Source organism: Stegodyphus dumicola, chromosome 8 (genome assembly GCF_044657685.1).
Source record: "Stegodyphus dumicola isolate Sdum_Otavi_A_Nest chromosome 8, ASM4465768v1".
Classification (NCBI taxonomy): domain Eukaryota; kingdom Metazoa; phylum Arthropoda; class Arachnida; order Araneae; family Eresidae; genus Stegodyphus; species Stegodyphus dumicola.
The window spans coordinates 1,902,414-1,918,599 of NC_140775.1; the positions used below are offsets into that span (position 1 = coordinate 1,902,414).

Consider the following 16,186-nt stretch of genomic DNA (forward strand, 5'->3'; position numbering starts at 1 on the left):
TAAGTTTTTTTATGCTTTTAGTAAATCTGTATGCAATATTTTTAGAATTATCAACAATTTTAAAATTGTTTAAGTGTTGCTAAACCTAATACTGTTTTTGATGGCGGCCATTGCTCTTGTTTACATTTGAAACAACAGGATAGCGGATTTGTTGCCGATCTAGAGAAACTTAGCTTCGCAACAACAAAGATAACACCTTCGTTTATTATTTAAATCATGCTTAATCCTTTCTGGAATTTTTTCGAGGAAATAAGCGTTTAAGATTTACTTCGTAATTTTTAATACAGATATTTTGAGTTTTCATGTATTTTTGCCTTGTCGCGAAGTGAAAACTGAATTAATTGAATGAGAAATACTCAATCGTCTGTGAAAAACTGTTTCTTTTTTGTTTTGTTTTCTTAATTTCTTTTACACATCGTTCTAGCTTTATTACAGTATTTGAATAGAACATGTGGCAACGATTAGATAATTCTTTAAATGATATAAATTTTGTGCATTCTGAGTTATAATATGAACGAAATACAATACTGTTAAGTAAACTTAGCGCCAGAGTGTCGCTATGGTAAACAAAGTGAATTTTAAAGAATGCATTTATTGTATTGTGGTTTATGTGCTGTCGGCGAAGTAGGTTTAATTCAAATCTAATAAGTTTACATGAAATGCAAGAAAAAATGCGTATAATTTAATATTCCGTACAAGGAAGTCATGTGGTGTACACATCAGATTTTTTAAACCTTCACATCATTTGCATGAAAGTTACAGTGGAAAAATTCTTTGAATAGGACATAAAAGTTGCCTATTTGTAATTTTCAATTGTATCAGTCTAATGACGTTGTCCTTTCCAGGTAATAATTCAGTGACAATAGCTAATGACAACTCAGTGCATTTAACATTTTCACTTCTAGTAAGAACTTAATTGTTCGTGCTTCTTCGAATCATGCCTTGGAATCAAAAGCCCTAGATAGCCAGATCTAAACCTTAATCAGTGATTAGTTGTTGATGATATTTTAATCTCTTGTTGAGGTGGAGGATCAGGTGGATATATCAGTCTCAACCAAATCAGGAGCACTTGATTTTCAAAACTCTTGTAAAAATGAGTTGGGAGACAAAGGAATATATTCAGAATCTTTTTTTTGTGTGTGTGTGTGTGTGTGTGTTTGTGTGTTTTTGAAACACGGGTAAGTGAGCAACAGTTAATCACAGATTCCATATCACACAATATCATTGTTATTTCCTCAACAGAGAGTAGAGATTACCCCCCAAACTATTCTAAGAATTTGTTTCATCATGTCAACTAACTGTTCCTAAAAACTACCCCACCAAGAAGCAGCTGGGGGATTGAAAAACCATTGAATTTTCCTAGTGTATGTAGCAAATCCAACCTCTTGCTTCTCCTTTTAAATATACAGGTCCAAAAATATCAATTCCGATGATTTCAAAAATGGATGCATCCCATACGTGTTTTTCTGGTAAGGCAGAAATAGTCGCTGTTAAATTTCTTTTTGCATATTTTAAACAAGTAACACATATGAATTAAAGGAGATCTTTTGACTTTGTACTTAAAATTCAATAACATTTGAATATACAATAGCATGCTGGTGCTCTCCCGGTAAAAATAACTGACTAAAGTATTCTGTATCTTTCCAAAATGTAATTTACACTTTCAGTCTAATAAATCTTTCTTCGTCCTTGTATGCGTAATCTGCTGATAGATGGCATTGTAAAAAAAAAAAAAAAGTTAGAGGGCACAGGATAGGAAAAAGTAGTCTGGAGAACATGAGCGATGTGAGCTGGATTCCCCAGCTTACAGCTACGTGCATATAATCAATGCATGAATAAATGAAATTTTTTAATACTATGAGTTTTTCTGTTGAATCAAGTTAGAGTGAAAGAAAACAACCTTAACATTTCAGAAGTGGGATATGATGTAGATTATTGATGCCAAATGCCCATCAGATTACTGTCGTACCACAAGCATCGAAGGAGGGTTAAGTTTCGATTTTAAAAATTTGAATGAATGCAAACTGTAGAATAATTATATTGAAATAATTCTAACAGAATATAGGATTTAGAGGTATTTTGTTGTTGAGTAATTCTTCACTTATTTCGAATAGTGAACTACAAAAACATACAATAAATTTTCCGAAATTTCATGTGCAATCGTTTGAGGGTAATTTCAAGAAGTTTCAGAAAATTTTGGTCACAGTTTGATACTGCAATTCACAGTACAAACACTTATCTAAAGTAGATAAATACAATTACCTTAAAGCTTTCTTAAAAGGACCAGCCTTAATTAGTATTCAAAGATTACTGGTATCGTAAAATAATTTTGATTTAGAAATAGAATTTCTTAAAGAAATGTATGGAAAAGAAGAAATTATTGCAAGATCTCATATTAACCATTTGTCAAATTTAAATGCTATAAAATCGGTCCCATGTTTGAAAAGGGTTACATGAGTTATACGATACAACAGAAATCCCAGTACAAAGTTCAACACCAAGGTTTGCAAACTCTTGGTGTTCAACTGACTTCATATAGAAGTTTGTTTTCAACATTACTTACTGAATGTATTTTACATTCTATTGTGTTAGAGTTTTATAGACAGCATGAAAAGGATAATTCTTGGAATGTAACAGAATTATTAAGACTTCTTAAGAGGGAAATAGAACACTTTTGTTTCAACAAACAAGGGACAATAATGATTCAGTTACAAGCATGGAACATAAACAGTCATTTAATATTTTTTTGTAAAAGGGAAATAGATCCAGAAATTTAAAGGGAAGAACCAAGATTTGATTTCTAATGCAACTGCACTGAGAACGCTTCAGAAAATTTGCATTTTTTGCAATAATTCTGAGCACAGTTCCAAAAGATGTGTTTAAGAACGTCAGCAGAAAGTAGAAAGTTTAAGACAAAATGGAAGATTATTTATGCCTGCAAAAACATAATAGAGTTTGGTCATGTAAATTAAAAGAGCACTGCTTGACATATAAGCGTAAACATTCTACTTTGATTTGTCACATCAAATGCCTCCCACGCCAGACAGAGAGTCGGGAAGAACTGATGAATGATTTAAAAAAAAAAAGATCGAAGTAGTCTTGCGATGAATCATGTTGAATTTTCTGACATTTCAATGTATTTGAAGAAAGCAGTGATTAACAACAGTGAACCGGTTAAATGTTTTAATAGATACAGGAAGCAGTATTAGTCTAATTAAGTCTTCAGTAGCTTCGAAATTGTGACTGCCAATACAGCAAGAAAAAATATGTTTGGAATCAGAAATGTAAATCATGCATCTGCAGTGACCTTCGGTAATGCCCAGGTTTTGCTTTTAATCGACAAAAATCGAAACAACTACGAATTTGTTTATCATAAATGACGAGGCACAGCTGTATGACCTAATTATTAGCAGAGATATTTTAACCGCTTCCCTTACAATTTTTTTTTTTTGAAAATATTGCAAAATATCTTATTTTTTTATTTTATTATTAAATACAACAAAACAAAATATGTATGTTTTAAGTTGAATTTTTAATTTTTTACAGCTGTAAAAGCATTTAGTTTTAATACTAGTTTACTATCCCGAGTTATCTCGAGCAAATAAAAAAAGTTAAATATTAGTCTTTGTATGATAGTTTTTGAAACAAGGGACAACACAAAGTGACACCTGGCATTCTGCACACTGGTATCTGGTCTCTTTTCTTACTGGCTTACCACTTGACTCTCTTTTACGGGAGTACAGAGTATACTGTGAGATTTGATTTTTTCCCCCACCTCTTCATAATCCCTATCTGAAAAATCATCACTTTCGCTATATTGCAGCATCGCCATTATTTTACTTTTTTTTCAATGCAACTATCCTTCTTTATACATTACTAATCCACAAGCCGACATATACTACACAATAGAGAAACACGTAATCAGTCCCGGCAAAAGAACCGAGCAACCAACAAAACTGGTTTTGGACAGACTCAACAATAACACTTCATTGGATAAAAGGATCTGCTATGAATTGGAAGCCCTTTGTTTCCAACAGAGTCAGAGAAATTCAATCCCTTAAAAATCCTGAAAATTGGAACTATTGTAGTGGAAAAGAAAATCCAGCTGACTTAATGATGTAAGGTGAAAAGGTGATAACACTTATAGAAAATAACGTCTGGTGGCAAGGCCCAGTTTGGTTATCTCTTCAAGAACATTCATGGCCATCAAAATAAGTAACTGAAATAAGCAAAGACGTGTTAATTGAAAGAAAGATGACACCTCAAATTACTCAATTATATTGCACCGTAATACCAGAAACATATTCTAAATGCTGAGAAATTTAGTAGTCTCAAAAGAGTTTATCATAACATGTCATGGATGATGCGATTTAAACATAATTCAAACGGTTAATTGATAGCTTCAGAAATGGGTTAGGCAGAAATGTATTGGATTAAATGTATTCAAGAATCGGCATTTAACATTGAAATAGACCAATTAAAATGTGGAAAATCTATCAGTAAGGAATCCCTGAATTACATGAAATTGGATTGCTTGTGCTGAAAGGTAGACTGCGATTCTCAGAATTCCAAGAATGAGAAAAACACCTAAACTGGGTACTTCCATACAAATCAAACTTTACTAAGCTGTTGATTATGGATACACATTAGAGATTATATCATTTTGGAGTAGCTACCACATTATCACATCTTCGAGAGAAATATTTTACCATCAAAGGAAGAAGATGTGTGAAATCTGTTCTAAAAACTTACATAATTGGTAAAAGATGTAATACTTTTCCAGATAAGTAATAGCACCACTACCTAGAGATACGATTACTGGAACTCCAGCCCATTTTTTTGTGGGAAAATGGCTAACATCATTGCCTCATGGATTGCCAATAATAACTGGATCTGAATACAACAGAAGAATGCTTACAAAAAAATTAAAATATCGACAGGAAGTCATTAACCATTTTTGGAAATGCTGGAAGAAAGAATACCAGTTAGAACTCTTCTGTGTATCGAGTCACTCTATCAGAATCCTCAGCATTTAAAGTTGGTGACGTAGTGCTGATCCATGATGAAAGGTTACCGAAGCATCTTTGGGAGTACGAATGTATTTAAAGAGCTGTGTTTAGGACGTGTTTCAAAGGTCAGATCCTGTATGCTTCAAACACCAACAGAAATTATAAAGAGACCCAGTCAATTACTATATAAATTTGAACTGGACTTAATGGAGAAATATTTGAATGAACAGTCATAAAATTATTTGCATGTTTTTCATTTATTCATATAATTCATTTATTATTTTTATCATTCTAGATTCCAGCCTTATATTGTATTTTGAATTTGAATGTTCTTTGCCTACCGTATGTACATATAATTTAGTATATTTTATTTTTATCAAACGATTTGGAATGACTACTTTAAAAGTGTTGAATACCTAACCATTAATTTAGTTTTGTATTTTGAATTAATTATTATTGTTCATCTGGGGGCAGTGTGTTGTGACTGCCAATTTGACTGTTAGGCAGTGCTGAAGTGCATAACTTGATTTTGAATACTTTTGTGGCACCCTGGTTGCACTCTGTTCTAAGATAATTGTTGCAAAAACCGACTCAGTAATTATGATTTTGAACTGTCGTTCTGAGAGTAATTTAGGATAGCTAACATGTTGTAAATAAATTTTGTATATAATTTTAGTTTGTGTGTTATTTATTCACATATTGAGGTGACTTTATTGAACCATTCTTGTGTGTTAAGAATTATCAGACTAACCTGCTTGGAAGTGCAAATGGTGCTTCACAAAGGTACTGTATCACAAATTGCATCTTGCTCATAAATATCAGAGGTACAAACAAAATTATTGTCTAGGCTCTATTGTTTAATTTTGTAGACATTATGCAAATTTCCAAGCTTTTGTTTTCTTCCAAAAAGGGAACGGCTTAAAATCTGTCATCTAGGAGGCATTAGGCCTAGAGCAGAAATTAAGTCCTTCCTTAAATATGATTTTTGTGATGTTGTGTCAGATAAAGCTCGAACACAAAGATTACACTTCCAGTTAATTTTACTTTCAGGGTTTTGTGATGAGATGTTAACACTAGCAACATTTGGAGAATACTCTTCTTTGCTAGTTTTTCTCACTGCTATTTAACACAGGCTTCTTAACATTTGTTTTATTTTTAGGTAGTTCAAAAAACATAACTACACTGCGATTCTTATGGCAAATTGCACATTTAATAGAACTCTTGCATTTATTTGCCTTTAAACAAGGGATGCACAACCTTTTTAGCAGAAGGGCCACTAACAGAAATGACTTGGTTGCCGAGGGCCAATAGCGTATGAAAAAAATGGGGGTTAAATGCAATAAGTCGCTTAATTAAGTTTATGCTTGTGCATGATAATTTAATACTTGTATGCACATATTATAATAAAAATGTGTACAAGTTAGCCATAGTTAAATACATTAGTGTGATGGTTGAGACTGAATTTTATCATTAATATTTTATATATTTAGTTAAAAGTTAGTTGTTTATATTCTTAAGACAAAATGCAAGTGCTGATCTGTCACTTTATTTCTTAATTTTGACTTATTTAGATTCATGAGAGAAAATGTTTGTTCACATATATAAGTACTACCAAACATGGTAGCACATCTGCTTGCATTATTTTTAAAGAGAAAAAATTCAGCAGGTAGAGTTCTATAAAAGTTCAGAATATCTAAATCCCGGAATCTGGATTTACATGTCAGAAGTTTGTAATTGTTAAGTTCCATTTGAATATCTTGTTCAGCTTCTTCGACTACAACAGAAAATAGATCCCCGAACAGTTTAAATTTAACCTGATGCAATTCAAAGTCTGCAAATCGCTTTTCAAAAGAAATAGGCAGCCTCTTTATTTGATCTGAATAATCCAGTTGTTTATCAGGTTTTCTTTGAGTTTCTTCAGGTAAGGGAAACTGACAAAATTTTGACAGCCAAGCTGCTTTGAGAACAGCTGCAGTTTTAGTTTGAAAGCATATACAGTCAAAAGTCTTTAATCTGGACGTCCATAATCCGGAATGATCTACATTCTGGACGTCAAAGCTACGAACTTTCTGCGCATGCGTAAATGCATAATGTGATTACGCATGCGCATTTAATGTATAACGGAGGGTATAAGCTAAGCTAAAATTATTTAATTATCTATTTCAGTTAATATTGCAGATTGCGTTGTTCCTCAATCTTCTAATTGAATCTGGCTCATTATATTTTCCAGGCTGTTAGAGCAATTTTATAAAATTAAGCTTGAACTTTCGATTATGTAAAAAAGATATTCCGATTCTGGAGCTGCCAAAGGATCTACAAAGCGAGAGCATGTTTCGATGTCCATCAAACAAAAAGTGTAATTGCTGCAAAAAATGGATAAAGGCATATCCTTTGTTTATCTAACCATTCCGAAATTTTTTTATCAATTTCACGCTGCTCTGAGGGGGACAATGAACTGGAAGTTGATCTATCAGCACTATCTTTATCTTCAGGGCAGATGTTTTTATTTTATTCGGCTTATAATTCCTTACTAAACGTAGTATTTCATCTCGATGCACTCCATCTTTAATATGATTTAAATCAAATTCCTCATCATTATAAATATCACGAATACACATCAAATAGTTTTCTGGTTGCAATTTTCTAATTTCGAATATGCATAATGTATGCTTTATGCATGCGTGCGTTGAAAGAAATGTTTAATAAAGTAAACAAATAAGTATTAAGCTTTTTTTCCCCTTTTTTATGTAAATTTTGATACTCTTTAGATCATAATTGCTCTTTATTTCATAAATTACGGTTTCATATTTTTAATTTTATAATTTCTGCATGCCATCTTACCAGATTTAAACTGATAATCTATAATCCGGAAGTTCCGACGAGTCCGGATTAAAGACTTTTGACTGCACTGCATTGGCCAAGTGATTAATGAATTGGTTTTTTTCCTATCAATTTTTTGTTTAGGTCATTCAGATGGGCTGTCAACTAAAAATGCTAAGTCACACTTGAAAGATGGTTCCTTTAACATCCTAGTTTGCTTGTTATTTTTTTTAAGGAATGGTATTATTTCATCAATCAAATCAGCAAACCTTTTCAAAGCCTCTCCACAGCTCAACCATCGTACTTCAGAGTAATATATGAGATCACTATGTGGTGCATCTGTCTGTTCTATGATTTCCTTGACTTGCCTGTGGATTAAACTATGTGAGAGAATAAAATTGATTTTATTGCTCACTACTTTCATTAGGCGGTCAAATCCTAGTTCTTTCGCACGTAGCTGTTCTTGATGTATGATACAATGATATCTAAACAAATCTTTTCCTTTATCATCCAAATGGTTTCTCAGTAGACTCACCATGCCATTCTGAATTCCAATCATGGCTGGAGCGCCATCAGTAGTGATACTAACAACTTTGTTAATATCAAAATTATGCGCACAACACAAATTTAAAACTGAGGATAAAATATCAGTTCCAGTTGTTCGCCCTTCATTGAACTCATTCCAACAAGTTCTTCAGTTACGTCAAAATTTTCAGAAATTCCTCTGACAAATAAAAGAAGTTGAGCTGTTGAAGTAACATCTGTTGACTCTTCAGCTGCTAGAGAAAAGTACTTAAATTTGGTGGCAGCATTCTGTAATTGTTCAGTAACATCATCAGATAAATTTTCAATTCTTCTTTGAATTGTCATTCTGTTGAGACTCACATTTTTAAATTTCTGCGTAGCTTCAGGGCATACTATCTTAGAAGCTACCAATATACATTCCTTTGCAAAATCGCCATCAGTAAATGAGCAGCCACTTTTAGCAATTAAGGATGCTATTCTCAAACTAACTTCAACACAGTTATCTAACTGTGAAGATGCCTTTGTAAATACATTCCTATGAGCAATGAGAGAACGGCGAAGAGATTTGATTTTATGATTTTGATCCTCTCCTTCAAGCTTTGAAAACGTTCAGTGTTTCGTGTTGTAGTGTTTGCTTAATGTTAGGTGCAAACATTATTATGTCAATGTTAGGTGCAAACAAATGTTAGGTGCAAATGCTCCTTGCAAACACTAATCATAAAATTACATATCAAGAATGTAATTCTATTAAATTGGTCCACAAAAAAGTATTTTAAAAGTCCAGGCCTCTGAAAATTTTCAGTTAGTATCCGCTAAGTTTTTTTTTTCGTTTTGCATCCATTCATCATGGCAACTATCGAAACCATGTGGAAAAAAAATTGCAAAAAATTCTACGTTGATTCCACTTTCAAAATAACATTTAAACAAAAAGTGAAATATTCAAAACATGAAACTTCTTAATGGTCTCGAAAGGAAAAATAAACACATGTGTGATAAAACAATGTATAGTCACGAAGCCAAAAGTGCAATAAAGGCAAGCAAATTAATGCACCACTTCGGATCCGAGTATATAGTTTTTTCTTCCACTTTACTAATGCATGCGTGCAAACACACTCATGCTACGTCATACCACAGGCTCTTTCTCAATCTTATACAGGTGTTGGTCCTACAGGCTAGAAGAAATTTTCGTGTTCAGGCAGCGGATGCGTGCTTTGGTTGGCGCCTTCGATCTCACTTCGAGGGGACACAGTAAAATGAGTAATGAAGGGGGAAGTGGCGAACTCCTCCCTTCATTGGGGCTTGCAACCCCTTCTAGAGACAACCAATGGATCAAATCGCAACAAAAGTTTGAAAAGGTTTTCGCGAGCCACAAGTTGACCGCTCGCGGGCCACATTTGGGCCGTTGGCCACAGGTTGCCCACCCCTGCTTTAAACAGTGAAAAAAGTGCCCTTTATCTTTTAAAAGCTTTTGCCTTTATGAAAATGGCTTTTTTTTTTAGCTTTAAATGACATGTGTTTTCCATTGCAAAACTTCTAAGCAGGAGAATCAGCACTCCATAAACTTGATGCCATTGAACATGTTCATGAATAATTTTAATAAATTTAATTCCATGGGACATTTCATTCTTCAAACCAAAACCAGCCACAGCTAAATTTATGCAGTCTTCGAAATCTATTTCTGATTTAAAAAATTTTAATAAATTGTTAAATCTACATTTTGCATCTGGGCTACATTTACACTTCTTTGATAGGCTCTTAATTCCTCAGGTAAACAATACCCAACTAAAGGATAATGAAGTATAGCACTTTTATCTGTAGTGACGCCAAAGTTTCCACAGCCCAAATTTGTTGTTCCAAACTATCATACAATGCACATAAGTTATTAGAGGAATTACTAGAATTTGCATTTCTCAGAAAATATTTTAACAATCCTCTCATGAAACACTCATTTTGACATAAATAAGTCATCAGAAAATCTATGGCCTTGGGATAATTAGCAGATGCTAGGGGGAAAACTTTCTAAATTAGCAGAAGTTGTTAAAAGAGAACATGTGCTCATTCACATAACCCGTATTTACACGGTAGTTTGGAAGTCATCAGAGCCCCTTCATCTCATAGACTTGTTTGTTTGTCTATAATCTGTGTTCTCACTGGTCAGTTGTTTATATCGCAAGTACCCATTTCTAGCTAATTAGTGGAACTGCTGTAATTACTATTCCTAGCAACTTTTAATGGAGACAGAAGAGAAACACATCTCAAATCAATCATAAAAGTGAAGCAACAACCTGTGTTAGGCATATATTTTTAGCACAGAAAATCTATCAATTTGAAGGGCGAACAAAGTCCCTCTTCATCAGGAGCAAAGAAATCTGCAACTGAAAAAACAAATTATGAACATATTTATACCCTAAGGAGGTCGAGAGAGATGAGAGAGTAGCACCATCTGTTAGTAGAAATAATGACAAAAATTGAAAACCTAGGATAATAGAAATTTAAAAGCGTTAGGTAGGATTGAATTAAAATCATTAACTAAACACCGTAAACTTTTGTGAATGTGAAAAGCTTCAAGAAAATTTAATTATCCAGGGAAAGAAGCTTTCTGGATAATTTTTGCAGACCCAAAGTCGAAATAATTGTGATTAAATTTCCAACTAAGATTAGCAATCAAAGATTTGTAAATTCCTTCTTTTGGACATAAGATTTATGTTCCTTAATGCGAAACCTTAATGCTCTTTTGTTTTGGCTGATATATATTGACCCACACTGACAAGATAAGATATGCTATAAAATTTCTCAAGAATTTACAAGATACGCTATAAAATTTCCCAAGTCCCCCCAAAGCACGACAAGGTTATTAACGATTTGTTATTAAAATTTACATTATGAGTAATTAAGTGGCAAAATGTACCTTTCTGGGTTTCTGAAATTTTGAAAAATTTAAATGCTTTTTTGATAGGGGCGATGATTTGAGAAACTGAAGGTTTAGATGTCTTAAAAATATTGAAGTTATATTTGAATACTTTCATCTGATCCTCTGAAAGATTAACATTTGAGATATTCACAATCGGATTAGCATTAGCTGTGGGAAGATAATTAGGATGGGCAGGGTTAGCCAAATGAGGTGCGAGCTTTTGGAATTTACTATCTAGGACCTTTTAAGGCACACACAAGCAATTTCAGTTCAAGACCAAGATTAATGTTGAAACGAGGAAAAATTTAAATTAGAATTAGCAACTTTTAAATGAAGGTAATATAATTCATATTCAATTTTAGACAAGTGTTTGTGCATGTTTCTTATAATGTGATGAAGAAGAGACAATTTAAATTTATGAATAATTTTTTAAACACTAAGCGAGGATTTAAGACTACATTTCACTTTCACAAATTTGGGAATAACATTATGATGTTTGCATTTAAGCAAAAAATGGAGACAGTACAAGAATTTCATATACTTAAGATGTAACTTACAAAATCAGTTCCTGCCTGTTGACACATTTTGAAAGGCAAAATAAGCACGAAAAAGTGGTGAACATAAAAATTATGAAAAGCCGAGAAATAAATAAGGCAAATCAATAAAAATATCTAAAGAACAATGTTACAAACAAAATAACTGAAGAAAGTGAAACAGTACAAAAATGAAACAATATAGATAAAATTTAAAATAAGTAATACAAAGTAATTTCCTCAGAGTTAATGATTTTAATCCAATCCCACCTAATGCTTTTAAATCTCTATTATCCTAATTTTTTAAATTTTTGTTGTTATTTCTACTAATAGCTAGCGCTACTCTTCAGTCTCTCTCGACTTCCTCAGGGTATGAATATGTTTGTAACTTGGTTTTTCAGTTACAGATTTCTTTGCTCCTGATGAAGAGAGACTTTGTTCAGCCTCCAAATTGATAGAGTTTCTATGCTAAAAATATATGCCTAAAACATGTTGTTGCTTCACTTTTATAATTCTTCTGAATCGGAGAAAACAAGCAAGTGCAAAAGCCGCAAAATATTTAAGACCTTTACAAGAGGAATATGATAAAGAGAGGACGGACTATCACAGTTATGTAGTAAATGAATGCTAGTAAAAATCTTTATTACAAGAATAATCATAATGTGGGTAAGACACTTGTTTTCTACAGAATTTCCACAAAATTAATAACTCCTTAGAATGGTCAAATTTGAAATATGTGAATTCAAATCATACCCCAAGAATTCAGCCATTCTAGGGGTATACTTTTTTTACTTTACTTTTTATAAACTTATATACTTTTTTTTTTTCTGAGGATCACTCAGGAGTTGTCATCTTCTTTCTTTTTTCATACAGCTGGCCCAGATGGCAGGTATAGATCAAGGTCTATACCTGAGATCTACCTATAGATCAAGGCCTAGCTGAACACAAAGGTGCAGCTAGGGTGAGGCAAAAAGGGGACATCTGTCTCTGGGTGCTGCATCTGGGGGATTACAAATTCATTTTAAGAAATTTTAAAATAAAATGTTTTCCATTCTTGCCATCCTAAATGGGTGCAAAAACTTTAGTTGTCACCGGGTGCTGGAAACCCTAGCTACAGCTTTGATTGTGTAGACAGACCTTGGGTATCAATAAACAATACCTAAAAGCGTTTTTTATAAAGACAATAAGGAAAAATTTAAGTATGGATTTGTTGTCATTTTTTTAACTGAATTGCTTCTATTGTAAAGTGCTTTAATATATTTTGCAAATAAAGGTATCCAAGCCCTGGTGTTGCCCCCATAACTTCCACATTCGAACGTACTTGTCAGTACTTTTTGAACCAGTGAGTATATTGATTATTTCTCATTTAGGAAGAGCTTAAAAGTGAAACACAAATGAATTTCTCTGTAAATATGGCCAAATTAAGAAAGGAAAAATGGTCAATAAAGGGTCGCGGGTTTATCGCATCGGATTAGTATTTCAGAACAGTCAAGTGCAATATCATCAGAATTGATCTTATCTACAAGTCAGAAGAATATGAAGAATGGATAAAGATGTCAAGCAAAAAAGCAAAATTTAAGGTAATACGAACTAGCACTGATCAAATCAAGTTAAAGATTTTCAAGAAGTCGGGGACTAGTTTCTATGAAAATCTAGTATCAGATGAAAGCTACAGCAGGCATATCAGAAATGAAGTTAAAGTAGCCTTCACAATATCGTTAATAGGGCATTTAATCATCTGTGACCCATGTAAAGTCAAGACATCTCTTTTCATATGCAGTTTGAGACAAGATATGTTTACCTTCAGAAAATTTTGCATCACTCCCTTGACCCTGTCAAACCAAACAGCATTTAGTGAAGGAAAGAATTTGATTAATGTAAAGAAGATCATGGATGTTAAAAAGAGCATTCAATACATACCGACTGAGCATACAGACTTTCAAAATTTCATCATGCACAAGCCGATAACAGGAATAGAAAGCAACAAGGAGAATAGCGAAAAAGAGGATTAAAGTTTCATTATAATTGGGCACACTCTTGTTTTTTTCTACTTATTGTTTATTATTACATTTTTAACAGATTTCACTACTTTCCAGTCTGTTTATCTAACAAAATACAATTTAAATTTTAATGCTATTATTTTTTATTATTTTATAATTTCACAACAGATTATACCTAATTTTCTTAGCAATGTTTTCCTATAGCTATATTATCTTAATGTAACATTGGGTTTTAGAAACAACAACAAATTTTTCATAATATTGAGTGTTTTTCTATTTCGTGAACCAATCGGAGAAGAAAAAATATTGCAATTTGTAAAAAGGAGATAAGTTTATTTATTATTACTTCTTTAATTTTAATTTTATGGGTGGGACAGGTCAATGAACAGAATTGTTTAAATGACAATGGATCACTTGGATTAGTCACATAAAAACTAACATTTTTAACATAACTTTTCACTCCTAACAATTTAATTACATCTTTCTTTCAAAATGAAATGTATTACATTTACATACTGGTAAATTTCTTTTCTTGTCATAATATCAGTGACAAAACATTTATTTGATTAATCCAACTAATTAAGCAACAAACAAAAGAAGTAAACTTACTAGAAATCCTAAAGACACAAAATCAATAACTGAGTTAAGCTGAGTTCAATATAAAGTTTGGAATGAAAGCATATGATCTGGAAGATCAAACTTCATTTGGGAATAATATGAAACCTACAAAAGTAAACAAGATATAACATAAGAAAATACATTAAACTAACTCTTTACTGCATTATAGTCTAATGATTTATTTCAATTAGTTTAATATAACTTTAGAAATAACTATACATAAAAATCCACTCTGAAAATTTTCATATTGATCATTCACATTCTTTTTTTAATGTCTTCAAAACATTTCAGTTAATAGTTCCATTTACTAAACTATCATGAAGTAAACTTAAAAAATGGCCCTCTAGGTGACATTAAAATTAATTAATGACTATTATTTAAACAGAGATAATTATGTGAACTATATTGGTTCTGAAGATACATAACATTTTTGCCATTTGGCTAATGTTGTTATTATATGTATTGTAGTTTATAATAAGCCTTGCAGCTCTTTAAAAAGATCTTGTGTCCAGGAAGTAGTATGCATTGACCTAGATGCCAGTATTGGGTAATTTATAAGGGTACTTACGTATCAACACAACCACCTTGGAGCAGTTTCTCAATTTTTTACAGATGAAAGGGAAAAAATTACTTATGGGGTGCCAGTTCGTGAATTTCGTGACTTTTTTTTAAATTATTCCCAAACTATAGATATTTACCATAAACTGGCAGACATTATCAACATATTAAAAGAAAACATACATAAAGTTTTTTAAATACAAATTTTAATTACTTAATAAGGATTACATGATACATTTAAAGAATATAACACGTGTGTTGCAAAATCTTCCTTTATTTGTTAATGCTGTTTGTTCTTCTCCCCATTTACCCAGCGATGGATTTTTGCATTGAAAAAAATCACAGAATTTCACAAAGTCGGTATTGCAAACCAATTATATACCAAATGCATCTTATTATTGTTCCCTTGAGTAAATTTGTGGCAAAATAAAATATTCCTGATGAAATTTCAACAGAATTTTGTTCTTTTATTAGGTATCTTGTACATGCTTAACAGCTGCAAAAAAAATGATACATACTATTAAGATGGTTGTGATAATATGCATCTACCTTTATTAGGTAAAGTAAACAAGATATAACATAAGAAAATACATTAAACTAACTCAGTTTACTGAATTATAGTCTAATGATTTATTTCAATTAGTTTAATATGACTTTAGAAATAACTATACATAAAAATCCACTCTGAAAATTTTCATATCGATCATTCACATTTTTTTTTAAATATGTCTTCAGAACATTTCAGTTAATGCGTTATATTTAAGGAGCTATCATAAATCAAACTTAAAAAATGGCACTATTCAAGTAACTAAGTGAGATTAAAATTAATTAATGACTATTATTTAAACAGAGATAATTATGAGAACTATATTGGTTCTGAAGATACATAACATTTTTTGTCATTTGGCTAATGTTTATTAATATATGTATTGCATTTTATAATAAGCCTTGCAGTTCTTTGAAAAGATCTTGTGTCCAGGAAGTCTCATACATTGACAGAGATGCCAGTACTGGTTAATTTATAGAGGTACTTATTTATCAACACAACCACCCTGGAGTAGTTTCACAATTTTTTTACAGATGAAAAGGTAAAAATTACTTTATGGTAAAATAGGTATGTATGGTTAAAATGGGGTGCAAGCTGGTGATTTTTGAAGATTTTTTTTTTTAATTATTTCTAAATTCCCAAATATTTATCATAAAATCACAAGA

At 32.0% G+C, this 16,186-nt stretch overlaps 1 long non-coding RNA gene across 14 annotated transcripts in view; it reads right to left on the reverse strand.

Moving 5' to 3' along the window:
- LOC118203571 (uncharacterized) overlaps positions 1 to 16,186 on the reverse strand; it is an 85,431-nt gene that overhangs the window by 10,946 nt on the left and 58,299 nt on the right. For all 14 annotated transcript variants that reach the window (XR_015042459.1, XR_015042457.1, XR_015042455.1 and 11 more), the window contains one exon: positions 14,408 to 14,521. This is a non-coding gene — a long non-coding RNA (uncharacterized LOC118203571). The remainder of the gene's footprint in view (positions 1 to 14,407; positions 14,522 to 16,186) is intronic.